The sequence below is a fragment of the Symphalangus syndactylus genome, chromosome 1 (assembly GCF_028878055.3).
Source record: "Symphalangus syndactylus isolate Jambi chromosome 1, NHGRI_mSymSyn1-v2.1_pri, whole genome shotgun sequence".
In the NCBI taxonomy this organism is placed as follows: Eukaryota; Metazoa; Chordata; class Mammalia; order Primates; family Hylobatidae; genus Symphalangus; species Symphalangus syndactylus.
The window spans coordinates 7,011,411-7,038,199 of record NC_072423.2 but is presented as its reverse complement, the minus strand read 5'-3'; the positions used below and the strand labels follow the sequence as shown (position 1 = coordinate 7,038,199).

Below are 26,789 nucleotides of genomic sequence, written 5' to 3'. Positions count from 1 at the left end.
CTTCTGACAAGACCCCTCGTGACTGTGTTCTGATGACTGACTTCTCACCCCCAGGACAGACCTACAAGAGATGCCACTGGATAATGCTAAAGTAGAATGGTATACAGATGGCTCTTATTTAAGAGGTAAGGATGGAAATTTTGGAGCAGGATATGCTGTGGTTTCCTTACTAGAGGTAATTAAAGCCGGTCCTCTTCCCGAAGCCAGATCATCTCAAGTGGCCGAGTTGATTGCCTTGACCCGAGCTTGTCAACTGGCAAAATACAAGACTGCAAACATTTGCACTGACAGCTGCTATGCTTATGGGGTTTGCATGACTTTGGGATGCTATGGAAAGACAGGATATTTAGCCTCCTCAGGGCAACCCATAAAAAATGTACAACCTGTATCAGAGCTGTTAGAAGCTATTCTAGGCCGGGTGCAGTGACTCACGCCTATAATCCCGGCACTTTGGGAGGCCAAGGCGGGCGGATTACATGAGGTCAGGAATTCAAGACCAGCCTGGCCGACATGGTGAAACCCCATCTCTACTAAAAATACAAAAATTAGCCGGGCATGGTGGTGGGTGCCCGTAATCCTAGCTACTTGGGAGGCTGAGGCAGGAGAATTGCTTGAACCTGGGAGGTGGAGGTTACAGTGAGCCGAGATTGTGCCACTGCACTCCAGCCTGGGTGACAAGAGTGAGACTCCATCTCAAAAAAAAAAAAAGCTATTCTAAAACCAAAATAGTTGGCAACCATAAAAATCCCAGGTCTCTGTAAATTAAACACCACAGAAGTTCATGGTAACCAATTGGCTGATGCCACAGCTAAAAGAGCAGCATTTGAGCCAGCCCCAATCCAGAAAATGACCATAAAACCCAAAACACTTAAAAACATATGATGTGGTTGGGCTGTGTCCCCACCCAAATCTTATCTTAAATTGTAGCTCCCATAATTCTCACATATTGTGGTAGGGACCCAGTGGGAGATAATTGAATCATGGGGGCAGTTTCCCTCATGCTGTTCTCATGGTAGTGAGTAAGTCTCATGAGATCTGATGACTTTATAAGGGGAAACCCCTTTTGCTTGGCTCTCATTCTCTCTTGCTTGCTGCCATGTAAGACGTGCCTTTCCCCTCCCACCATGATTGTGAGGCCTCCCCAGTCATGTGAAACTATGAGTCCATTAAACCTCTTTTTCTTGATAAATTACCCAGTCTTGGGTGTGTCTTTATCAGTAGTGTGAAAACGGACTAATACAGTAAATTGGTACCAGTAGAGTGGGGTGTTGTTGTAAAGATACCCAAAAATGTGGAAGTAACTTTGGAACTGGGTAACAGGTAGAGGTCAGAACAGTTTGGAGGGCTCAGAAGAAGACGAACATGTGGGAAAGTTTGGAACTCCCTAGAGACTTGCTGAATGGATTTGACCAAAATGCTGATAATGATATGGACAATGAAATCCAGGCCGAGGTGGTCTCAGATGGAGATAAGGAACTTGTCGAGAACTAGAATAAAGGTGACTCTTGCTATGTTTTAGCAAAGAGACTGGTGGCATTTTGCCCCTGCCCTAGACATCTATGAAACTATGAACTTGAGGGAGATGATTTAGGTATCTGGCAGGAAATTTCTAAGCAAAGAAAAGCATTCAAGAGGTGGCTTGGGTGCTGTTAAAAGGATTAAGTTTTTGAAGGAAAACAGAGCATAAAAGTCCAGAAAATGTGCAGTCTGACGATGAGATAGAAAAGGAAAACCCATTTTCTGTGGAGAAATTCAAGCCAGTTGCAGAAATTTGCATAAGTAATGAGGAGCCAAATTTTTTTTTGTTTGTTTTTTTTTTTTTTTTTGAGATGGAGTCTCCCTCTATCGCCCAGGCTGGAGTGCAGTGGCGTGATCTCAGCTCACTGCAACCTCCCTTCCTGGGTTCAAGCGATTCTCCTGCCTCAGCCTCCTGAGTGGCTGGGATTACAGGCAACCGACTCCACTCCCAGCAAATTTTTGTATTTTTAGTAGAGACGGGGTTTCACCATGTTGGCCAGGCTGGTCTTGAACTCCTGACCTCAAGTGATCTGCCTGCCTTGGCTTCCCAGAGTGCTGAAATTACAGGCATGAGCAAGGAGCCAAATGTTAGTCACCAAGACAATGAGAAAATGTCTCCAGGGCATGTCAGAGACATTCATGGCAGCCCCTCCCATCACAGGCCTGGAGGCCTAGTAGGAAAAAATGTTTTTTTGTGCCTGGCCCAGGGCCCCCCTGCTGTGTGCAGTCTAGGTAGGGACTTGGTGCCCTGTGTTCCAGCCACTCCAGCCATGGCTAAAAGGGGCTAAGGTACAGTTTGGGTTGTGGCTTCAAAGAATACAAACTCTAAGCCTTCACAGCTTCCACGTGATGTGGAGCCTGTGGGTGCACATAAGTCAAGAATTGAGGTTTGGGCCGGGTGCGGTGGCTCACGCTTGTAATCCCAGCACTTTGGGAGGCCAAGGCAGGCGGATCATGAGGTCAGGGGATCGAGACCTCAGTGAAACCCCGTCTCTACTAAAAATACAAAAAAAAAATTAGCCGGGTGTGGTGGCGGGCGCCTGTTGTCCCAGCTACTCGGAGAGGCTGAGGCAGGAGAATGGCGTGAATCCGGGAGGCGGAGCTTGCAGTGAGCCGAGATTGCGCCACTGCACTCCAGCCTGGGCGACAGAGCGAGACTCCGTCTCAAAAAAAAAAGAATTGAGGTTTGGGAACCTCTGCATAGATCTCAGAGGATGTATGGAAATGCCTGGATGTCCAGGCAGGAGTTTGCTGCAGGGCTGGGGCCCTCACGGAGAACTTCTGCTAGGGCAGTGCAGAAGAAAATGTGAGGTTGAAGCCCCCACACAGAGTCCTCACTAGGGCACTGCCTAGTGGAGTTGTGAGAAGAGGGCCATTGTCCTCCAAACCCCAGACTGGTAGATCCATCAACAGCTTGCTCTGTGGCCCTGGAAGAGCCACAGACACTCAACTCCAGCCCATGAAAGCAGCCAAGAGTGGGGTATACCCTGCAAAGCCACAGGGCAGAGCTGCCCAAGGCCATGGAAGCCCACCTTTTGCATCAGTGTGACCTGGATGTGAGACATTTTGGAACTTTAAGGTTTAATGACTGCCTCACTGGATTTTGGACTTGCATGGGCCTTTAGTCCCTTTGTTTTGGCTAATTTCTCTAATTTCGAATGGCTGTATTTACCCAATGAGTATACCCCCATTGTATCTAGGAAGTAACTAAGTTACTTTTGATTTTACAGGCTCATAGGCAGAAGGGACTTGCTGTGTCTCAGATGAGAGTTTGGACTGTGAACTTTTGAGTTAACGCTAAAAGGACTTTGGGGGACTGTTGGGAAGGCATTATTGCTTTTGAAATATGAGAACATGAGATTTGGGAGGGGCCAGGGATGGAATGGTATTGTTTGGCTGTGTCCCCACCCAAATCTCATCTTGAATTATGGCTTTCATAATTTCCGTGTGTTTTGGGAGGGATCTGGAGGGAAATAATTGAATCATGGGGACAGTTTTTTCCCCATACTTTTCTCCTGTTAGTGAATAAATCTCACAAGATCTGATGGTTTTATAACGGGAAACCCTTTCATGTGGCTCTCATTCTCTCTTGCCTGCTACCATGTGACTGGAGAAGCCTCACAAAACATGCAAACAGTACAGATTTCAACAATCCTGAACCAGCAAACAGGCGGTCAAGGAATCTGCAAGCCCTGTGGCACATCTTAATCTGTTAGGTCCTCATGTCTAGGTGCATGCTGATGAGAATACATTCCACCAAATCCAGGCTGCCCACCTAGGGTGATGGGAAAGCAGAGGGGTTAAGTATGGCACAATCTACAGTTCAGTTCACCAGGTAAGGATGTGAGTAAAATGCTAAAAACAAAAAAGCCACTGAAGAGTTGCCTAGAGTCCAAACTCATGTAGAAAAGGCCTTGTCCCTCAAGGCTTTCATTGTTACCAACAAATCTGGTATTGAGATTGCCAAGAATGATTACTCAGCCATTAATTTTGCAGAGTAAGAAGAACCAATTTTTAAAATGAGGCTGGGTGTATGGCAGCTCTGAGCATGTCCATATTTAGTATGAAAACCCCCATTCTAGGAAATCTCCGCCTTTTCCCTAGAAAACCACATGATTATTCCACCCCCTAATTAGAAGAGCACATAAAGTTTGAAACCCAAACTCCTTTGTGCACGACTTCTGTCCTAAGCGTGTGCTTTTGCTTTGCAATAAAACTCCTGGCTTTTCACTTCATTGACTTGGCCCTGAATTCTTTCTCACTATGGTGCCAAAAACCTGGACACCAGCTGTGGCTGGCATCTCACAGGCATCAGTAGACCCTCTTGAACCCTCCAGCAACAGGTGAGGGATAGGAAGACGGCAGGGAGGGAGGCCAGGATGTCCTCAGATGAGTCCAAGTAGGAACGCCCACTGCTGGGAAGGGGGCCTGTTGTCCAGTGGGTCACCCCTGAGCTGTCCTGGGAGATGGGTGTGTCTGTCCAGCTTTAGCCTGGCCAGGCTCACGCACTGAGTGTGGCCTTCTCTGCTGTCTTGGCCCCTGGGTGGTCATCATCATATTTCATCTTCTGTGGAGGACATTTCCTCAAGTCCAGCGCTGGGTGGCCTGGGATAGGCCTAGGATGTCCATCCAGCTGGCTACATCCTCAAGAGCCCGTGGGCCCAGCAATGGCCTGAGGGGTACTTCAAGGTGTGTCCAGCACAGGTCCTGTGCAGTGTGACACCCCACCGGGTGACCTCAGGGTGTGTGCCTGCTGCCTGGACCCTGAGGGCAAGCATGTGAAATCACAGCTGTCTCTTTGGGAACAAAAGGAGAAGCAGTTTTTGCATGACTTAGTTCCCAAGCTTAGTTTTCCTTTGGAATTGTGAGTTTGGGGTCTTGAAATTCTATTTTCCTTCCACAGCCTCTCTCTTTCCTTTTCTTTGTCTCTTCAGTTATAATTTTTTTTGTTGTTAATACTAACTGTCAGGAATTTCTGTTTCCAGAACCTGGCTGATTATATGGTCAGTGATTTCTAGGGCAGCAGGAGAAATATTTTAAAAGCTACTTTTAAGAAGCATTATTTTATTGGAGATAGTGTATTTGTTCATTCTCATGCTGCTATGAAGAAACACCTGAGAATAGGTAATTCATAAAGGAAAGAGGTTTAAGTGACTCACGGTTCCACATTGCTGGGGAGGCCTCAGGAAACTTAAATCAATGCAGGAGGCAGGTACCCTCTCCACAGGGCGGCAGGATGGAATGAATGCAAGCAGGGCAAATGCCAGACACTTAGCAAAACCATCCAATCCCATGAGACTCACTATCACAAAAACAGCGTGGGGAAAACCACCCCCATGATCCAGTCACCTCCACTTGGTCCTGCTCTTGACACGTGGGGATTACAAGTCAAGATGAGATTTTGGGTGGGGACACAGCCAAACCATGTCAGATAGGTCACTGGTCTCGAAGTCCTGGCTTCAAGAAATCATTCCTCCTCATCCTCCCATATTTCTGGGATCACAGGCATAAGCCACCATAAGCTCAAGCCAGAAACCTGAAGCAGGCACCGCTGGGTGGAAGGGCAGAGACATGTTCTTGAGAATTCCCAGCGATCTGGGCGGGATTCGCACTTCCTCTCAGTGCAGCGATGGGGGGGGGGGATTCGCATTTCCTTGCAGCAGGAGCTCTGAGTTACTTTGCTGGTTAAAGAGGAAAGGAAGTGCCAGGCCCTTGGCTTTGTGAAAGGGGTGGGTGGGCAGGTCAAGGTGGGCTGTGGAACTCCTCTGTGTACACATTGAATTGAGAACTTTAGCTTTGACCCATGCAGAAGTGAATGTGCACGCTCTGAGAACTCATGAGAAAATCACCAGAGAAAACGAGCCTTGAGCAGATTCCCAAGAAACCACAAACAAAACATCGAGTGCGCAGCGGCTGCCGGTCCTGAGATGATCAGACCCAGAACAGGAGTGCGTCTGTGTTTAAAGGAGTGCAAAGCAGTGAGGAGGAGAAAGCATCAGCACTGTTGAAGAGTCCAGAACAGAAGCCAGGGAAACTCCCAGAAATGAAAATCAGGGTAACTAACATTAAAAGCAGGATGAATTGGCTAAAAAGGTTAGACATAGCTAAAGAGGTGCAGTGATAAGAGGGCTGGACTGAATGAGCCCACTTATATGAAGTTCAAACACAGGCAAAGCCAAACGTGACCTAGAGACACAGACATGCAGTAGAACCGTGAGGAAGGGCAAGGGATGGTTAACACGAGAGTCTCGTGAGATTGTCATGATCTTCTGGGGGACCAGCATGCAGTGGGAAGGCCCTGGTGACACCTGAGGCCAGTGGGGCATTCTGGACTCGAAGGGTGTCGAGCAGCGGCCCTGGCCTCCACCCACCAGATGCCAGTGGTGGCCCCTCCCTGTGATGACAACCCAGGCTGTCTGCAGACTTGGCAAGTTCCCCCGAGGGAAGAAAAATTGCCCCCAGATGACAGCCATTGAATTAGAGGTTAAGAGTGTTTCAGTTGCTTGTGCTGTCTTTCTTAGGGTGGGCAGTGCCTATGTAGGTATTAATTTTTTATTATTTAAAATGTCTTTTTTTTTTTTTTTTTTTGAGACAGAGTCTCGCTCTGTCGCCCAGGCTGGAGTGCAGTGGCGCAATCTCGGCTCACTGCAAGCTCCGCCTCCTGGGTTCACGCCATTCTCCTGCCTCAGCCTCTCCGAGTAGCTGGGACTACAGGCGCCCGCCACCACGCCCGGCTAATTTTTTTGTATTTTTAGTAGAGACGGGGTTTCACCGTGGTCTCGATCTCCTGACCTTGTGATCCGCCCACCTCGGCCTCCCAAAGTGCTGGGATTACAAGCGTGAGCAACCACACCCGGCCTATTATTTAAAATGTCTACATGTGCACCCTTTATTTTAGGATATGTTTTTCAGGAATAAGATAATAATATACGTTCTCTGGCCTAGTAACAGAGAACCCTACTGGATAAATGAATATGGAAAATAGTTTTCCTGGGAGCTTATAGCAGGGCTCCTTAGTGTTATTTGCTATTTAACTCCATATTGAAAAATGTTGGCCAGGCACAGTGGCTCACACCTGTAATCCCAACACTTTGGGAGGCTGAGGTGGGCAGATCACTTGATCTGCCTCAGCCTCCCAAGTAGCTGGGACTACAGGTGCGAGGTCAGAAGTTCAAGACCAGCCTGGCCAACATGGCAAAACTCTGTCTCTACTAAAAGTACAAGAATTAGCCAGCATGATGGTGCGTGCCTGTAATCCCAGCTACTTGGGAGGCTGAGGCAGGAGAATTGCTTGAACTGGGAGGCAGAGGTTGCAGTTAGCCGAGATTGCACCACTGCACTCCAGCCTGGGTGACAGAGCAAGACTCTGTTTCAAAAAAGAAAAAGAATAAGAAAAAAGAAAAATATCTAGGAAGAAGCACTTTCCAAAAACAGCTTTATCTAGTGTGGGGACACACTTTTGTAGTCCCAAGTACTCAGGAGGCTGAGGCAAGAGGACCGCTTGACCTTGGGGGTTTGACGCCAGCTTGGGCAACATACACCTTGTCTCTAGAAAATAAACAAGGCCGGGCGCGGTGGCTCACGCCTGTAATCCCAGCACTTCGGGAGGCTGAGGCAGGTGGATCATGAGGTCAGGAGTTCGAGACCAGCCTGGCCAATACGGTGAAACCCCATCTCTACTAAAAATACAAAAATTAGCCAGGTGTGGTGGAACACGCCTGTAGTCCCAGCTACTTGGGAGGCTGAGGCAGGAGAATCGCTTGAACCCAGGAGGCAGAGGTTGCAGTGAGCCAAGATCATGCCAGTGCACTCCAGCCTGGGCGACAGAGTGAGACTGTGTCTCAAAAAAAAAGGAAAGTTTATTAGGAAGAATGCTGCAACAGAGTGCAGTGGGGCGCCTCAGAGAGAGGACTGAGGGCCCAGTGGTGGATTTTCCGTAGAAGCATTTATGGACCTTAACGCTGGAGCTTAGGGTTGTAAACTGAGTTTCAGCATGGCATTCCAGAGATGTTTAGAAATTTTATTTACTTATAAAAGTTGAAAGAGGCCTGGAATTGAAGCGGTGTCATTTGTCTGTGGTAATAACTGAGGCTTGCTGCCTCACGTCAAGGAAATTGAGGACGTAGACACACAACGAGTGAGTTTTAGAGCGGGAGTTTAATAGGCAAAAGAGAAAAGTTCCCTTTTGCAGAGTGAAGAGGGTTCTGAAAGGATTTCCCCCTTTGCAACGAGATGGTTTTATAGATGAGCTTGAGAAGGCGGTGTCTGATTTACATAGGGCACAGAGGATTGGTTGGACCAGGTGTGCCATTTGCATAGCACTGGAAGAAGCGGCCAACTCATCCTTTTATTATGCAAATCTTTTTATGCAAATGGTTCTCTACCCACCAGGCACCTGCTTTTTTACTGCACATGTGATGACAAAGAAAAGGGAAGGGGAACCTCCATGATGAACATACTTGGCTTCCAGGTATCCCTTTTCTATTGGCACAGCTGCCGGCATTCACCTACGCAGGCTTCCAGCTGGCTTATCTGTGTCTGCAGCTCGATTTTACAAGCTGCTCTTTGTTAGAAAAGAAATAACTTGGGGGCTGCTTTTTGTTCAAAGGAAAGCCTTACTGAGGACTCTCTTACCCTTGTAGCAGGACCAGCCGCAGACAAAACTTCTCAGACACCAAGTTGTAGAAGGAAGGGCTTTATTCAGCTGGGAGCATCAGCAAGCTACTGTCTCAAAATCCAAGCTGCCCGAATGCACAATTTCTGTCCTTTTTAAGGGCTCACAACACTAAAGATTTCATATGAAAGGATCGTGATTGATTGAGCAATCTAGGGGATACGTAACAGGGGTTTCGTGCAGAGAGAGCCGGAGAGAAACAGAACAGAGCAGGGAGTTTCACAATGTTCTTCCATACAGTGCCTGAAATCTATGGGTAACATCGGGTTCTAAGTCATGAGTTGATTTTTAACTACTAGGTTTAGGCCAGGCAGGCCCAGGCCTGGTTTTGGGCCTGGCGCCGGGCTGCCTGTCTTTGATTTCACTTGTTTTTTTTTTTTTTTAAACAGGTACTGAGTATAAAACAATATAAAACAATATGAGAGGGTTTCTCTCTTTCCTCACCCTCACTAAGGGCCTAAATAATATGAGAGGGCCTCTCTCTTCCCTCACCCTCACTAACGGCCTAAATATACAATATGAGAGGGCCTCTCTCTTCCTTCACCCTCACTAACTGCCTAAATGATTTCTTTTTAGTTCCTGTGTCATAATCAGATGCCGTCTTTAGATACTAGGGAAGTTTGATTACTTCTAAATTCCCCAGATAAGGAGTTTTGCCTCCAGCTGGCCTGTTTGATGGTCACCAGGTGGTCTTTGCTCCCTTCTGAATTGCCCAGGTAAGATTTGTCTCTGGGGCCTGTTCAATGGTCACCAGGTGATTTTCGCCCCCCTCACAGCCTGGGCAACAGAGTGAGACCCCCATCTCTACGAAAAATACAGAATCAACCGGGCGTGGCAGCGCATGCCTGGGGTCCCAGCTACTCAGAGGGGCTGAGACAGGAGGATCGCTTGAACCCATGAGGTCTAGGTTGTAATGAGCCGTGATTGCACCTCTGCACTCCAGCCTGGGAGATGAAGTCTCAAAAAAAAAATAGTTTTTCTGGGTGTTATGAATGTGCTCTCCAGCTTCAGTGTGACTTTGTTCATTGGAGACTTGGGTAAGTATCCAAATTGTTTTTCAGATGTAAATGTTAGTAGCTCTCATTCATGGGAAGTTATGGTCTGCTCTTTAAGTTCTGTGGGGTTATCTTCACATCTGTGGCACAAGGCTGGTTAGTTCTACATTTGAGAAAAGTAAGTCTGGGGAAGTGCCCCTGCCATCCATCCCACAGCAGGCAAGCAGCCTCCTCCGCACTCTCCTCTTCCTCTTCTCATGCCTGGTCCTCTCCTTTTGTCATCTTTTCTTTCCTCACCCCATCTTTATTGTATCTCTTTTTGTCTGTCTCTAAACAATATTTTAATGGTTGCATTTTGTTTTTACGTTCCCTGTTTTTAATATTCATGACGTTCCCTTCCTCTCCCCCTTCCTGTCTTCTCCACATTAAGTTCACCCTCTGTACTTTTACCTGAGTGATTCCCCCCATTCTCCCCCACCCCACCCCACTTTGGGCAATTCTGAGTCCCATATCCTGGGACTGTATAAGAGTCTGTCTCACTTTCCTTTGAAAGAAGCAGTTGGAAGTTCATTCTACTTTATCTTTTTCTTTCTTTCTCTTTCTTTCTTTCTTTTCTTTCTCTTTCTTTCTCTTTCCTTCTTTCTTTTTCTTCCTTTCTCTCTCTCTTTCTTTCTTTCCTTTTCTTTCTCTCAAGATGGAGTCTCGCTCTGTCCCCCAGGCTGGAGTGCAGTGGCACGATCTTGGCTCACTGCAACCTCCGCCTCCTGAGTTCAAGCGATTCTTCTGCCTCAGCCTCCCAAGTAGCTGGGACTACAGGTGCGAGCCACCACGTCCGGCTAATTTTTGTATTTTTAGTAGAGACAAGGTGTCACCATATTGGCCAGGCTGGTCTCCAGCTCCTAGACCTTGTGATCCGCCCTCCTCGGCCTTCCAAAGTGCTAGGATTACAGGCGTGAGCCACCGTGCCTGGCCTACTTTATTTTTCTTTCTAGGACTCAATTTTCCAGGGCTTTAAAGGAAGACAATCCTGTATTTAGAGCCTTAAGTCTGTTGAAGGCAATTTCAACGAAAGTAATACTCTTTTTTTTGTAAATTAAGCAATCATCTTGCAAGAAGAAAATGCCTTTCACTGTTTAGCAGCTCAAATGGAATGGCAGGAGGAAAGTGCAGAGAGCAGTCAGGAAACGTCAGTGCGTGAGTTCTCTCTCTGTTGGGCAAAAGCAAAGCTGTAAACATTGTGACTTTTCCATATTTCATGGGGTGCTTATCTTCCGACTTCACAAGATGCAGGTGGTTAATGACACACCTGCTCAGCTGTGCACTCCTGTTGTTGGGAGGCCCCTGCCTGTGGATCCTCTCAAGTTTGTCAGGACAGGACACCAACAGGGCCGTTACCAGTGGCAGGTTTATATGGGTCTGCAGCAACTTTATTCTTGCCTCCTTGGAGGAAAGAATTTGGCTGAGGGAAAGAAGTAGTTTTAAGGCAGAGAGAGAGACCAAGGCCAGATTTAGAGCAAGAGTGAGAGTTTATTACGAAGTTTTAGAGTGAGAATGAAAGGAAGTAAAGTACACTTGGAAGAGGGCCAGGTAGGCAACTTGAGAGATCAGTGCCCCGTCTGACCCTTGATTTGGGATTTTATGGGGTTTTGTGTTTCTTCTCCCTTGATTCTTCCCTTGGAGCTGGCTGTGCACTTGCATGGTGTCCCGCCAGAGCTTGGGAGGGGCTGTGTCCACAGTGTTGACTGAAATTGTACGCATGCTCACTTGAGGCATTTTTCCCTTATCAGTTGAGTGTTCCTAGAGGAAGGTCATATACCAGTTAAACTCCACCATTTTGCCTCTTGGTGCCATGCGTGAGCCCACTCACCCAACTCCTGAGGTCTTATCAGCAAGCTGCTGATCACCAGCTTCAGGTATTTTCTGTCTGTCTGGGAGACGGCCTTTCCCAGGCTCCTGCTGTGACCAGTTTTACTCAATGCACCAAGCCAAGATGTAACAGTTTTTGTTGTTTGAGATAATAACTGGACTTTTACATTCAAGAAGATTAAGGAGTACAGACACAAAGGTGAAGTTGGGGTGAAGGTTTAATAAGTGAAAGAAAAGCTCTCTGCCAGCAGACAGGGGGTCCTGAATGGGGTGGCCACTGTGAGTCCTGTTCTGGGTTCTCTATGAACTGGAAAGGGGAAGAAAGGTGCTTAGTCTGCAGGCTGTCTTGGAGAACACATGACTCAGCTGGGCCCGGGACCTTGGCCCAGGACCTATTAGAAAGCTTGGCCCGGGACCTTGGCCCGGAACCAGTTAGAAGATGAAGCAATGATTCACAGAGGCTGCTTAGCCTGGCCCAGGACCTATTAGGAGCTGAAGTGACAGCTTGGCCTGGGACCAACCAGAGGCTGAAGTCATGATTCATAGAGGGCAGACGTACAGTCCAAACAAAGGAAAGGAGAGTGTCCACCGGAACCCACCGAAGCCCACGGTGCCCATGCCCAAAAACGAGAAACTTCTTCCTGGGAGCCCACTGTCTGTACGAAGGACGAAGGCATTTTTATGCCCAGCCGTGTTCCCTTATTTGAATTCCTTTTCTTTTTTTTTTTGAGACGGAGTCTCACTCTGTCGCCCAGGCTGGAGTGCAGTGGCGCGATCTCGGCTCACTGCAAGCTCTGCCTCCTGGGTTCACGCCATTCTCCTGCCTCAGCCTCTCCGAGTAGCTGGGACTACAGGCGCCCACCACCACGCCCGGCTAATTTTTTGTATTTTTAGTAGAGACGGGGTTTCACCATGGTCTCGATCTCCTGACCTCGGGATCCGCCCGCCTCGGCCTCCCAAAGTGCTGGGATTACAAGCGTGAGCCGCCGCGCCCAGCCTGTGTTCCCTTATTTGAGTGAGTTAGAGGTTTGTGCAAGATTTTATCCAAGTGGAGGTTTTTCGATCTGTGTAGCCATGGGCATGTCTCCAGGCACAACACCACATGCTAGTTCCCTTATTGGTTCCTGCAGCCTGATTTCCCCCCACCCCAGGCTGCTTTTTATTTGATGTGGGGATGAGGCTGTGACCCATGGGCCAGGGTTCTCCAGGGACTCTTCCCTTGCTGTCTACCTAAGGCAAGCTAACTAACTCCTTTCAGTCCCCCCATGGAGTAGAGACCCAACTGCTGTTAGGGAAGCTGGGCATTGCTTTTTTTTTTTTTTTTTGGCTATTTCCTGCTGGAAAGGGGCATTGTGTGGGGGAAGAGCAGCTAGGGTTCCTCCTGGGGTTGGTTTAAGGGTCCTCGGAAGAAAGGCACATCCATGTGTGGTTTTATTTGCATTACGATTTGGTGCTAGCCCCTCGGGAAAGGAAACAATTTGGGTTATAGCACTGAGTATGCAAGGGCCAAACACGAATATAAAACATATAAGGAAAAGAGGTTTTCGTAGGGGAGCTAACCAGGCCCAAAACCAAGACTCGAATTTATTAAAAAGGGATTGTAGCCAACTGGGACTGGAGTTTGCATTTTCCCTTAATTTGTTAGTGATTTTAATTTGGTTTTTAAGCACTTGTAAATTTTTCTCTACCTGACTGATAGTGTTGATCCAGAAACAGCATGTTTTATTTAAGAGTGCGCAGGCGCCCACTACTTCAGCTGTAAGGACATTGAGAGTTTATTTTGCATTACTACTGAGGCTACAGAATTTTGGATTGTTGTGCCTTTATGGCTGCTACAGTTGTCTTCCACCCTTGCTGCAATATTGTGGGAAAGAGAGTTTCTGGGGCACCAGATGAGTTGGTCTCCCCTGTGTGAGACACCCATGGAGAGCCATGGGTGGCCTTTGAGGAGAAAAGTCTCCTTATTGCCTTCATGTCCTTATACCCCAAGAGCATAACAGCTAAGCAGCATTCCACAGGTGGCTCAGGGAGATAACATTCCCTTGAAGCAATGGAATATAATCAAACATCTTGGCTCCTCCTGAAACCCACTCCCACCTATTTCAGTCCCAATAAGTTAAAGATCTTAAGTAGTTAGACACACCCCTTTGCTTGAGGAAATTCACAGAAACTGAGACTGCTAAACATCTTGAGTGACTCATGAGTTCTCCTTCACTGATTAATCCTTTTCCTCATCCCTTCCTCCCCCCCCATCTGCCCTAAGAACAAAGAGCATGTAAACCAATAAATTAGGTGGAGCTAAAGAGCTCTGGACCCGCCTTTCAAACTCTTACTCTGTCTCTTTCTAACTCCTTTGTCTCTGCTGGACTCAGGGTAACGCCGGGTATTTTGGGCTGGTTTCCCCAACAATTCTGATAGAAATATTAAGCACTGATTTTCTTAAGAAGGGGACACCACCAAACCAAGATAGGCCTTTGGCTACTGTATGTCCTATTCCTGGTTTTTCTAATATAGGATTGTCGTGTGCATGTCCTTTTAAGTTTTTTCTTTTAGTTAAATCTCCATACGATGGCATAGAGATAAGTGACCTTCTGTTTTGGTATGTGTGAGAGTGCACTTTCCAGAAAAGAGGCCAAATTAGGGATGTTACCTGACAATGCTACCGTGTTAGTAGGGTTTAAAAATAACACATCGGGGACCACTGCCACCATAGTGCCTGCTCTTTTCCACAGCCTGGGGAGGGTTAAGTGTACCCAGGAGCCACAGAGAAAGTAAAGCCCTGTTCCCTGAAGGGATGGTTTTATGTTGTGGTTTATGAGGGTTTCAGCTAGATTTAGTCCAGGCCTTATAAGGTTGCCTTCCCTATATCTAATGGCAGTATCTTTAGGATAAGGACATCCATACTTAGTCTAGTTATCCACAGTACCATTTCAAACTTTACATGCTGCATAGGAAGAATCTTTTTGGCAAATAGAGTTTTGAAAAATTAGAGACACAGTATGTCCCGGCCAATATCTTAGACAACCCTCTTTACAGGGTCTATTGGTTTAGACATCTCATTAGTCCACAAATTTGCAGATTACTTCTGTTAAATATATATATATATATTTTTGAGACAGAGTCTCACTTATTCACTATCCTCTGTCCCCAGGCTGGAGCGCAGTGGTGCGATCTTGGCTCACTGCAAGCTCCGCCTCCCGGGTTCATGCCATTCTCCTGCCTCAGCCTCCTGAGTAGCTGGGACTATAGGTGCCCGCCACCATGCCTGGCTAATTTTTTGTATTTTTAGTAGAGACAGGGTTTTACCATGTTAGCCAGGATGGTCTTGATCTCCTGACCTCATGATCCGTCCGCCTCAGTCTCCCAAAGTGCTGGGATTACAGGTGTGAGCCACCACACCTGGCCCCATTAAATATTTTATTATTATTATTTTTGAAATGGAGTCTCACTCTGTCGCCCAGGCTGGAGTGCAGTGGCGTGATCTCAACTCACTGCAACCTCCATTTCCCAGGTTCAAGAGATTCTCCTGCCTCAGCCTCCCAAGTAGCTGGGATTACAGGCACACGCCACCACGCCTGGCTAATTTTTTTTTTTTTTGTATTTATAGTAGGGACTGGGTTTCACCATGTTGGTCAGGCTGGTCTCGAACTCCTGACCTCGTGATCCACCTGCCTCAGCCTCCTAAAGTGCTGGGATTACAGGCGTGAGCCACTGTACCCAGCCTACTTCTGTTAAATGTTATACAAGGGTCCGGGATTTCATGTGTGGGCATCTTTGGGAAGGACTGTATTAGTTCGTTTTCATGCTGCTGATAAAGACGTACCTGAAACTAGGAATAACAACAAAAAGGCTTAATTAGACTTATATTTCCACATAGCTGGGCAGGTCTCAGAAACAGGGAGGGAGTTGAAAGGCACTTCTTACATGGTGGCGGCAAGACAAAATGAGGAAGAAAAGAGCAGAAGGCCTTGATAAACCCATCAGATCTCAAGAGACTTATTCACTATCCTGAGACTAGCAGAGGAAAGACCAGCCCCCATGATTCAATTACCTCCCCCGGGGTCCCTCCCACAACATGTAGGAATTCTGGGAGATTTTGGGTGGAGACACAGCCAAGCCACATCATTCTTCTCCAGCCCCTCCAAATCTCACATCCTCACATTTCAAAACCAATCATGCCTTCGCAACAGTCCCCCAAAGTCTTAATTCATTTCAGCATTAACCCAAAAGTCTGTAGTCCAAATTCTCAACAGAGAGACATAGCAAGTCCCTTCTACCTGTGAGCCTGTAAAATCAAAACAAGCTAGTCACTTCCTATATACAATGAAGGTACAGGTATTGAGTAAATACAGCCATTCCAAATGGGAGAAACTGGCCAAAACAATGGGGTTACAGGGCCCAAGCAAGTCTGAAATCCAGCGGGGCAGTCAAATATTAAGGCTCCAAAATGATCTCCTTTGACTTCGGGTCTTGCATCCAGGTCACACTGATGCAAGAGGTGGGTTCCCATGGTCTTGGGCAGCTCCACCCCTGTGGCTTTGCAGGGTACAGACTCCCTCCAGGCTGCTTTCATGGGCTGGCGTTGAGTGTCTGCTACATGCCATGTTTAGTTTTCCAGGTGCACGGTGCAAGCTGTCAGTGGATCCACCATTCTGGGGTCTGGAGGACAGTGGCCCTCTTCTCACAGCTCCACTAGGCACTGCCCCAGTGGGGACTCTGTGTAGGGGCTCCGACCCCACATTTCCCTTCTGCACAGCCCTAGCAGAGGTTCTCCATGAGGGCCCCACCCCTGCAGCAAACTTCTCTCTGGGCATCCAGGCATTTCCATACATCGTCTGAAATCTAGGCAGAGGTTCCCAAACTTCAATTCTTGACTTCTGTGCACTCACAGGCTCAACACCACATGGAAACTGCCAAGGTTTGTTGCTTCCAGCCTCTGAAGTCACAGCCCAAGCTGTATGTTGGCCCCTTTCTGCCACAGCTGGAGTGGCTGGGACACAGGGCACCAAGTCCCTAGGCTGCACACAGCAAGGGGATCCTGGGCCCAGCCCACAAAACCATTTTTTCCTCTTTGGCTTCTGGGTCTGTGATGGCAGGGGCCGCCATGAAGACCTTTGATGTGCCCTGGAGACATTTTCCCCTTTGTCTTGGGGACTAACATTTGGCTCCTTGTTACTTATGCAGATTTCTGCAGCCAGCTTGAATTTCTCCTCAAAAAAATGGACTTTTCTTTTCTACTTCATTGATCAGGCTGCAAATTTTCTGAACTTTTATGCTGTTTCCCTTTCAAAACAAAATGCTTTTAACAGCACCCATCACTTTTTGAATGCTTTGCTGCTTAGAAATTTCTTCTGCCAGATACCCTAAATCATCTCTCTCAAGTTAAAAGTTCCACAGTTCTCTAGGGCAGGGGCAAAATGCCATCAGTCTCTTTGCTAAAACATAACAAGAGTCACTTTTGCTCCAGTTCCCAACAAATTCCTCATCTTCATCTGAAATCACCTCAGCTAGAATTTTGTTGTCATCAAAATGTTGGACAAAGCCTCTAGGAAGCTCCAAACTTTCCTACACTTTCCTGTCTTCTCTTGAGCCCTTCAAACTGTTCCAACCTCTGCCTGTTACCTAGTTCCAAAGTCACTTCTGCATTTTCAGATATCTTCTCAGCAACACCCGACTCTACTGGTACCAATTTACTGCATTAGTTTGTTTTCATGCTGCTGATAAAGACACACCTGAAACTAGGAACAAGAAAAGGTTTAATTGGACTTATGGCTGGGGAGGTCTCAAAATCATGGTTGGAGGCAAAAGGCACTTCTTACATGGCAGCAGCAAGAGAAAATGAGGAAGAAGCAAAAGCAAAAACCTCTGATAAACCCATCAGATCTCAAGAGATATCATGAGAATAGCACAGGAAAGACTGGCTCCCATGATTCAAGTACCTCCCCCTGGGTCCCTCCCACAACACGTGGGAATTCTGGGAGATACAATTCAAGTTGAGATTTTGGTGGGGACACAGCCAAACCATATCAAGGACCATGTGTTATTTATTACCTGATAATAAGGTTGGCAAGGGGTGGCATTTCTGCCCAGGGATAGCTATTCCCATTGGGAATTCCACCTAGGAGGTCTGGCTAGATTAAAATTTTTCTATAGTCTCTCCCAGTTTGGTGTCACCCTTATTCCTTCTTAGTCTCCAGATCTCTGTACTCTTAGCAATTATGAGCACACTTTTGGAATATTTAAAGGTTTCCCAAGTATGGTTCTTTTCCTCTGCTTTTAAAGCAGAAGAAGGCATTTGCTATCTTATTAACTTTACCTCGTCTAAAGGAGTAAGTCTTACCCTCATGGTGTGTGTTTTTTTGGGTAGCGTTAAAAATGCTCCCATATCATGTTTTATTTATATCCATTTTTAATGGTTAAAGGTAAAGCCAGCAGAGGGAACCCCAAGATAGTGATATGGTTTGCCTGTGTCCCCACCCAAATCTCATCTTGAATTGTAACTCCCACAATTCCCTTGTGTTGTGGGAGGAACCTGGTGGAAGGTGATTGAATTGTGGGGGTGGGTCTTTCCTGCACTGTTCTCATGATAGTGAATGAGTCTCAGGAAATCTGATGGCTTTAAAAACGGGAGTTTGCCAGCACAGGCTCTCTCTTTGCCTGCCACCATCCACGTAAGATGTGACTTGCTCCTCCTTATTTCCTTGAGGTTTCTTTGGCTGCATAGATTTGCACCACCATTTGTTTACACTCCTGTTCAGGTTCTCCAGTTTCCTCTGGGAGGAAAGTGGCTGGGTTCAGGCCAGGACAGGTCTTTAACTGAACTGCAGGTTTTTCCAGCAGCAAAGCTTGATATTTGAGGAGGTGATTATCTGTTAGCCAGAGACTTCCTTTAGAGGATAGCAGTGCTGCTACATTATGGGGTGTGTAAACAGTTAAGTTATTCCTCATGGCTAACTCAACCATGCAACTGCAACTGCTCAGAGGCAAGCTGGCCATTTTTTTAGCCACCAAGTTAAGCTTTTTACTTAGGTAACCAAATGGCTGCTGGGCTGGACCTTGAGCCTAAGTTAAAACTCCCAAGGCTATTCCCTTTCTTTTTGAGACATAAAGATTAAATGCCTTCCCTATGGGAAGACTGAGTGTAGGTGCTTTAAGTCAGGCTTTAGCTGATTAAAGGCCTTCTGAGCCTCAGGTTTTTAAGTTAGGGAGTGAGTTTTAGCTGCTTGAGTTTATTTTATAAGGCAGTATAAAGGGCAAGCCATTTTACTGTACCCAGGTATTTACAATTTACAAAAACCTGTAATGCCCAAAAATCCTCTTAGCTGTTTGAGTGTTCCAGGGAGGGGAAAATGGGGAAATAGTCTTAATTATCTTCTCACATAATGTTTTGGTTCTTTCTGACAAGACTAGACCTAGGTACCTCACTGAAGTTTGACAGAGCTGAGCGTTAGATTTGGAAACTTTATATCCTCTACCTGCTAGAAAATAAAGAGCGTTAGTGCCTTCTTGAGAAACCCCCTCAGTTGAGGAACAGAAGATAATATTATCTACATATTGTAAAACTTTAACCTGAGGATGAGAAAACTCAGAGAGATTTTTTGATAATGCTTGCCCAAACAGGTGGGCACTGTTTTGGACTCCCTGAGGCAGCACTGTACAGGTTAACTAGTTAGCCTATTTTTTTTTTTTTTTTTTTTTTTTTTTTTTTGAGACGGAGTCTTGCTCTGTCACCCAGGCTGGAGTGCAGTGGCATGATCTCAGTCACTGCAAGCTCCACCTTCCGGGTTCCCGCCATTCTCCTGCCTCAGCCTCCCGAGTAGCTGGGACTACGGGCACCCGCCACCACACCCAGCTAATTTTTTGTATTTTTTAGTAGAGACGGGGTTTCACTATGTTAGCCAGGATGGTCTCGATCTCCTGACCTCGTGATCCGCCCGCCTCGGCCTCTCAAAGTGCTGGGATTACAGGCATGAGCCACTGCCCCCGGCTGGTTGGAGGGACTTTTTTTAAAGCAAACAAGTATTGGGAGTTAGGGTGCAATGGTATGCAGAAAAAGGCATTTGTTAGGTTTAAAACTGAATCATTTAGTTACCTCAGGTATTTGAGTTAGCAAAGTATAAGGATTAGGAACCACTGGATGGATTGGAACTATAGCTTTATTAACGAGATGGAAGTTCTGAACTAGCCTCCATTTCCCACTGGGTTTCTGTACCCCTAATATTGGGGTGTTGCAAGGCTTGAGAAGGTTTTGTGCTTTTATTCATGATGGCTTTTAGGTTTTTGTTTTGTTTTGTTTTTCAGCTTTTGGCTTTAGGGGGTACTGCTTTTGGTTACGGAAGAAGGTGGAATTTTTAAGGTGAATTTGGACCAGTATAACAGTTGTAGCCTGGCCAATTTTCCCTTGACTTGTCCACACCTCTGGGTTAATATTGGTTTTTAATAAGAGGACAAAGAGTTTGTTCTGGAGCCATAAGGATGGTGGCTCCCATATGTGCTAGAATATCTTTTTTTTTTTTTTTTTTTTTTTTTGTATTAGGGTTTGGCTTAGAACTAGCATAGCATCTTTTAAGTTAAACACTTGGATTAAATTTTGGAAAGCCTCTATATATTTATTTATTTATTTATTTATTTATTTTTTTTTTTTGAGACGGAGTCTTGCTCTTTCGCCCAGGCTGGAGTGCAGTGACGCAATCTCGGCTCACTGCAAGCTCCGCGTCCCGGGTTCACGCCATTCTCCTGCCTCAGCCTCTCCGAGTAGCTGGGACTACAGGCGCCCGCCACCACGCCCGGCTAATTTTCTGTATTTTTTAGTAGAGACGGGGTTTCACCGTGGTCTCGATCTCCTGACCTTGTGATCCGCCCGCCTCGGCCTCCCAAAGTGCTGGGATTACAAGCGTGAGCCACCGCGCCCGGCCACCTCTATATATTTATTAGGGTTATTAGAGAACCTGCCCAGGTCCCCCTTTATTTGTTTAAGGTCCTGCAATGAGCAGGAAACTTGAGCCCTAGTAGCACCACTGGGCATTTCCTGCAGGGGCAACAGTGAAGTTGGGAATTTCTTGAGGGGCACTACCAGAGGAGCTAATGATCTGGCTATTGTGGGGCAGGTAGGGCACCCAGAAGTTTTTCTTCGAGGGTTCCCCAAGGGTTTTTTTTTCTTGACTCTGGGGAACCATCCTTTGCAGGCTTGCCTGACGTGGCTGCCAAAAGGGTGGGGTTAACTGTACAATGCTTACAAAGATTTAAGTTATCTTGCAAGGCAAAGATACACTGGGAACTTTGGACCATTTGCCCTTTTGCCTACAGAAAAGTTTTAGTTGTTGAATAGTAATCAAGACTTTCCTCAGGCCAGCTTTGTTTGTTCCCAAGATGGTAACAAGGCCACGCCCTTGTGTAATAGAATATACGCCACTTTCTCTTTAGAGTTGTAGGGTTAAAGGAGTTCCAGTGATTTAGAATGCACTCAAGGGAAGTACAGAATGCAGATGGTTTGTTACCCATCTAGAGAGTGGGAGACAAGGCGTTCCTTAGTCCCCTTCCTTGCTTTGGTGTGACCAAGTGTGGAAGGAAAGAGAGAAAAGGTGTTGCCCTTTTGCCCTTCTCCTCTTTCCTTCTCTCCTCTGGGTCCTGGCAACCATTATAGGTGCCACCCCATGGATACAAGTGTGACCTTTACTCATGGATCCAGAGGAGGTAGTAGGCAGGACTAGTCACACTTACCTGTGCAAGACCCTAGCTTTCCACCCTGTTGGATTCTTAGACCTACTCAGCCCAAAGGCTCCCAAGGTACCCAATAGGCCTGGGAAAGATTATGTAGTAGTTGGACTTGGGCAAGACTCTTTAATGGAGGGTGTTCTAATACCATATTTGGCTTCCCCTGCTATGGCCCCAGTGAAAAATTGGAATCCCACAGAATGAGACTGATCACCTTTCAAACACAAAATTCTTTTTTTGTTTAAATCCCAATGTCGTTGAATGCAGAACAGGTGTCTTAAAAGAACATAAGAATTGAATGGCTGCCCTTCCTTTGATGGGGATGGTATTGAAGCTAAAACCTGTTTTATTAGGATGGCTTCCTCCTGGCTGTTGAAAGTGGAGTTTTTTTGTTTACAAATAGGACATGTTGCCTGATCACTGATAGGGGGACATAAAAGGAAAAAGAATTAGGAAACTAGAAGTTTGGGGAAGAGGGCTGACGGGGCTCCCCATGGAGAAAAATCCTATTCCACTAGGTGGCGCCATAGGGTTGCAAATGTTACGTAAAAACTCTTGACTCCAAATTCTTTTCAGGCAAAAGTTAGAGAGATTTGGGGTTTGATAGGATGTCCCCATAGCATGCCCCCTGCCCCCCATGCAACCAGCATAAGAAAATTAACTTATCTTATAAAGGAACTGTTTAAATTTATTGAACAATGCTGAACTTTTATATGAAGGAAAAAAGAACCAAATGGAGAGGAGGATATTCACTCAGGGTGAAATATCCTCCCATATGTTACCATGAATATTTATGATTGAGCAATAGAAGGGACCTTACTAGGTAAAAATTTAGACTAAAATATTGAATTCCCTGCTTCTAGGAAGTTACAAAAACAATAACTTTTTGAATTACATTCCTGATTACTAAGACACTGACTGACTTTACCCAGTAAGATCTCAGCATTCTGTGCTTCTCAATATCCCACCCTTTCCCCTTTAAATTTGAAGCCCTCAAGCTCATCTTTGAAGAAGAGCATAGGCCTGTCTCCTGGGCACGTCCTTAACTTTGGCAAATAAATTTTCTAAAATGATTGAGATTTGTCTTGTCACTCTCTTTGATTGACATCTGGTAACCACAAAGGGATCCTGAGTGGAAGTAGCCTCTGGCCTGGGGCAGTTTGCCTTTCAGTGCTTGGTACTGGCTCGGGCACTTGTAGCCCGAACCAACAGGACAATTTGCCGAAGTCTGGGACTTCTTTCCTCCAGGGATCCCTGATCTTCCAATGTTTCTCAGTTGGGGAGGTCTGAGGTTTATTCGCTGTTAAAAAAAAAAAAAAAAAACTCCCTTTTTGTGGGAGTTTTTCCACTGGCTTCCATCATGGAAGGTGAGTTTGTCTGCCTCTGCATTGGCAGAGAGCAGTCTCCAGCTTGGGCCCCATCCCTAGGTAAGAAACTGGTTTGGAATTCTGTCTTGCAAATTCTTTAAATGACTAAAATTAGCACTAACAGCCAGCTGGTGCTAACTTCCTGCTTACACTTGGAGTGCTTAGAAATCGTGTATTTTGTGTGATCATTGTTAGTTTTGCTTAACTGTTTTTGTTGCTTGTCTCTGCTTTGTGTGTGTGTGTGTATATGTTTCGGTCCTTTCCCTGATCAGATTTGACCAACTCTGAACCCTCTAGCTCATGAGTGTGGAATCTTCCATGCTGGAGAAATAGAGCACCTTGCTTCCCTCAGCCTTTCGGGGCATTCTCAGGCAACTGAGAATCACCTGAGGGTGTCTGGGAGAAACACTCCCTAAGACACGCAGCAGCTCCAAATAGGTTTCATCTTTCAGAAGAACATATTTAGGATCTCATCTCAGCCGGCAGTGCATATAAGGAACCGACCCCTCCTGCAACTTGAGCCCCTGACACACTTGTGCCAGGTAGCCGTGACACAGGTAGACCAAACCGGTTCAGGAGGTAATGGCTCTGAAAAGCCAGGTCTGCAAGCAGCACATTTTGGGTCGGACACATCCTGACTTCATCAAATCCGAAGAGGAGCTCTAAATTATGAGGAACAAGTCCTCTAAGACCCCAGCACCTGCAGAACACAAAATTCCCCTTTAGAAACTCTGGCCAGCTATATGCAAAGTACTTATGGCAAATCACAAATCATCATGCAAATATTTAAACAAGTGGACCACTACAACTAAAGCAGATTCTAAGTTACAATGACCTAAATGGGGATCTTTTGAGATGTCTGAATTAGTGTACCTGAGAACCGGGATGGAAAATGCAGGCACAACAAATAAGCAACCAGAATGGGAGAGTTATTTTCAGTGGTATCTGGAGAGTAGCAAAAGGGGTGAAGACTGCCTCATCTCCCTATAGGAGGCAAACAAGCAACTTAGAAATGCTAATCAAGAACTCTCTAATCTTTTACCTCTCTTAAAGAAATCCTTGAAATCCCTTATTCCCACTTGGCAACTCCACCTACACTCCCACTCTACCCTGACCTCTCTGAACTTCCCCAGACCAGATCTGTCCCATTTTTCTCCTGCATGTTTAACACTTGCTCAACAAAAGGCAGGCAGGAATCGGACTTCAAAGACCCCAGCTGCTGCTGATTCCCCGACAGCCCCAATGGCAGCGTCTCATCTGGAAGATGCAGAAAAGGGGGATCCTACGGAGACTTCTCTCATGACCACCCCATTTTGGGAACAACTGGTAACAGGTAGGGGAGCCCCAGTGATTGTCTACCAACCTTGGTCAAAGGCTGAATTGTGAGTCATAGTTAAAGAATTTCCTGGCCCCCATAAAGATCCAATCAGGTTTGCCCAAGAATTTGAGCTCAGTATCAGAACCTATGACCCAGGTCATTTAGCCCTTTATCAGCTGGTCCACATGTTGGTCTCAGAAGCTAAAGCTAAAGAACAGCTAGAAAAAGCACAATGGTCAGACCCTATAACAGATTTGACCCCTGAAGGCCCAGTACAGCCACAACAACCACCCCCCAAATCCAGAAGACAGGTGTAAAGATGCACAGAAGCATGACTGTTAAATACTATTCCTCCAGTGTTCCAAAGGGCTGTGGATTGGAGAAAAATCCAGCAATGCTGCCAGAACCCAAATGCATTAGTTTTAGATTATTTCACACACTGGATATAACTTTTAGACAATATTGTGAGATGACAGCTGATTGCTTTGAAAACAATAAAAATGATACATTATTAAAGGCAAATTTATTAAACGGACTAGATGATGATTTAGCCACCCTTGTAAAATGCCACATGATAAACTGGGCCATAGCCAGAACTAATGAACTAGTTAACTTAGCTGACCAATTATCCCACACTACGATAAAAAAGGAAAAACAGAAGATTGCTGGAGTTATGCATGTACAGCTAAAGCAATTAACTTCCAAACCTATCAGCCCCAGAAAGATTTTTAAGCTCTCTAGGTCTGAGAACCCTTCCCTCCCAGTCTGTTGCTGCTGTAAAAGTCCGGGACCCCTTAAAAGGGATTGCCTTAGGCTGAAATGAAAGAAAAGGCAGGAAAATGCAACTCAGGAAGACTAGGGGTGCTCCAAGAAAGTACAAGAGTTTCACGTCTCCAAATATTCTACCCTGACAAAAAAAACTGGGGGAGATTAATGTAATAACCATGAGCTGACAACTGCCTTTATTGACACAGGCATGACTATATCTCTGACAAATCCCAGCTTATTTAGAAAACCCATTCCTCGGAGTAATAAAAAAGTTAACATGGTGGCTATGTCTAATAACACAATCTTACGTTTTGCGTACAAACCTTTCCCTTCCTGTTTCGTTGGGCTCAGCTCCCCGACCACAGGCTCTAAGTGTGAGGTATTCAGCAGGCCCCACGTGCTTCTTACATGCCTTGCGGCCCTTGTCAATCTTTTGCGCTGTGATCTCAACATCCATAATGCCGATATATCTTTTTCATCAAAAGGTGAACCTTCTTAAGAATTGGAACCAGAGGACCAAAAATACCAAATTAAAAAAATGTCCTGACAATGTACCACAGTTTACTACCAGTAATGTTAAAACATCACCTTGTGACCAGGAAAATGAAATGGAGAGAGAGGAGGACATATTAGGGGAGAAGAGAAGACACAGGAATAAAGAATAGGAAATGATAAAACTCCTCTTAGCTTCCCCAATTTTCCTGTTTACACCAGAAGCAGAACGCTTGCTCAAGGATGTCCATTCCACTTACGATCTCAGTCAAATACAGATATAGGGAAAATATTCTCAGCCATTCCCATAAACGTAGAGATAAACCCTAAGAAACCCCTACTCAACCTTAAACAGTATTGTCTCCGATATTGTAGAGGAAGCCATAGATGGAATTGCCCCTATCATAGAAGATTACCTGAAAAGGGGACTCACTATTCCCTGCACAAGCCCCTGCAACAGCCCTATGTTCCCAGTAAAGAAACCAAGCAGCAGGGGATGGAGATTTGTACAGGACAATAAATAATGTACAATTTATTTATATTATTATATACAAAGAAACCATTATATACAAAGAAACCAAGTGGGAGGGGATGGAGATTTGTACAGGACTTGAGGGCAATAAATAATATCGCAATACCCAGACACCCAATAGTCCCAACCCACATATCCTATCAGCTACACCCACTACCAGCTAGTATTTCTCAGTTGCAGATCTCTGTAGTGCCTTCTTTAGTATTCCTGTAGATCCAGACAGCCGGTATGTGTTTACCTTTACTTGGAAAGAAGGGCAATATATGTGGACGGTAATGCCTCAAGGGTATACACAAAGTCCCACTTACTTTTCCCAAATATTAAAAGCTGATTTAGAGGATTTAATTTTTCCCCAGGCTCAACACTCATTCGGTATGTAGATGACCTTCTCCTTTGTTCAGACACACCATCTTCCTCCCAGGAAGATAGTCTATATTTACTCAAACAGCCACCAAGGGACACAAAGTGTCCAAAGACAAACTTCAGCTATGCTTGCTGCAAGTTAAGCATTTGGAGGCATATTATCTCAGTCAAAGGACTGAGTATTAACCCTGACAGAGTGAGAGGAATTTTAGCTTTCCCAATGCCTGTCACTAATGAACAATTTAGAGGATTTTGCGTCCTGGCTGGCTATTGTAGAAACTGGATACCAAATTCTTCTTTATGACTCAAACTCCGTAGGCATACATAAAAAATGAACAACCTGATCCCATCTTGTGGACTCTTGAGGGACAATCAGTTGTACAGCAAGTAAAGGAAATTCTAACTAATGCCCCAGCCTTAGGGCACCCAAACTACAAACTGCCTTTCTCTCTTTTCATACACGAAACTGTAGGTACTGCATCCAGGGTACTGATCCAGAAACACAGTGATCATCAGAGACCTCTAGGCTATTTTAGCCAAACCTGGACCCAGTGGCTGGAGGGTTGCCTCCTTGTGTGAGAGCAATAGCAACCATGGCCCTTCTGTACAAGTCTGTTGAAGAAATAAGTATGGGTTCCCCCTTACCATTTCTGTGCCACATTCTCCTGAGACCCTTCTAAAC

General features: G+C 45.8%; 1 protein-coding gene across 1 annotated transcript in view; it reads right to left on the bottom strand.

Moving 5' to 3' along the window:
• TXNL4A (thioredoxin like 4A) overlaps positions 1-26,789 on the bottom strand; it is a 58,049-nt gene that overhangs the window by 24,933 nt on the left and 6,327 nt on the right. The window lies entirely within an intron of this gene.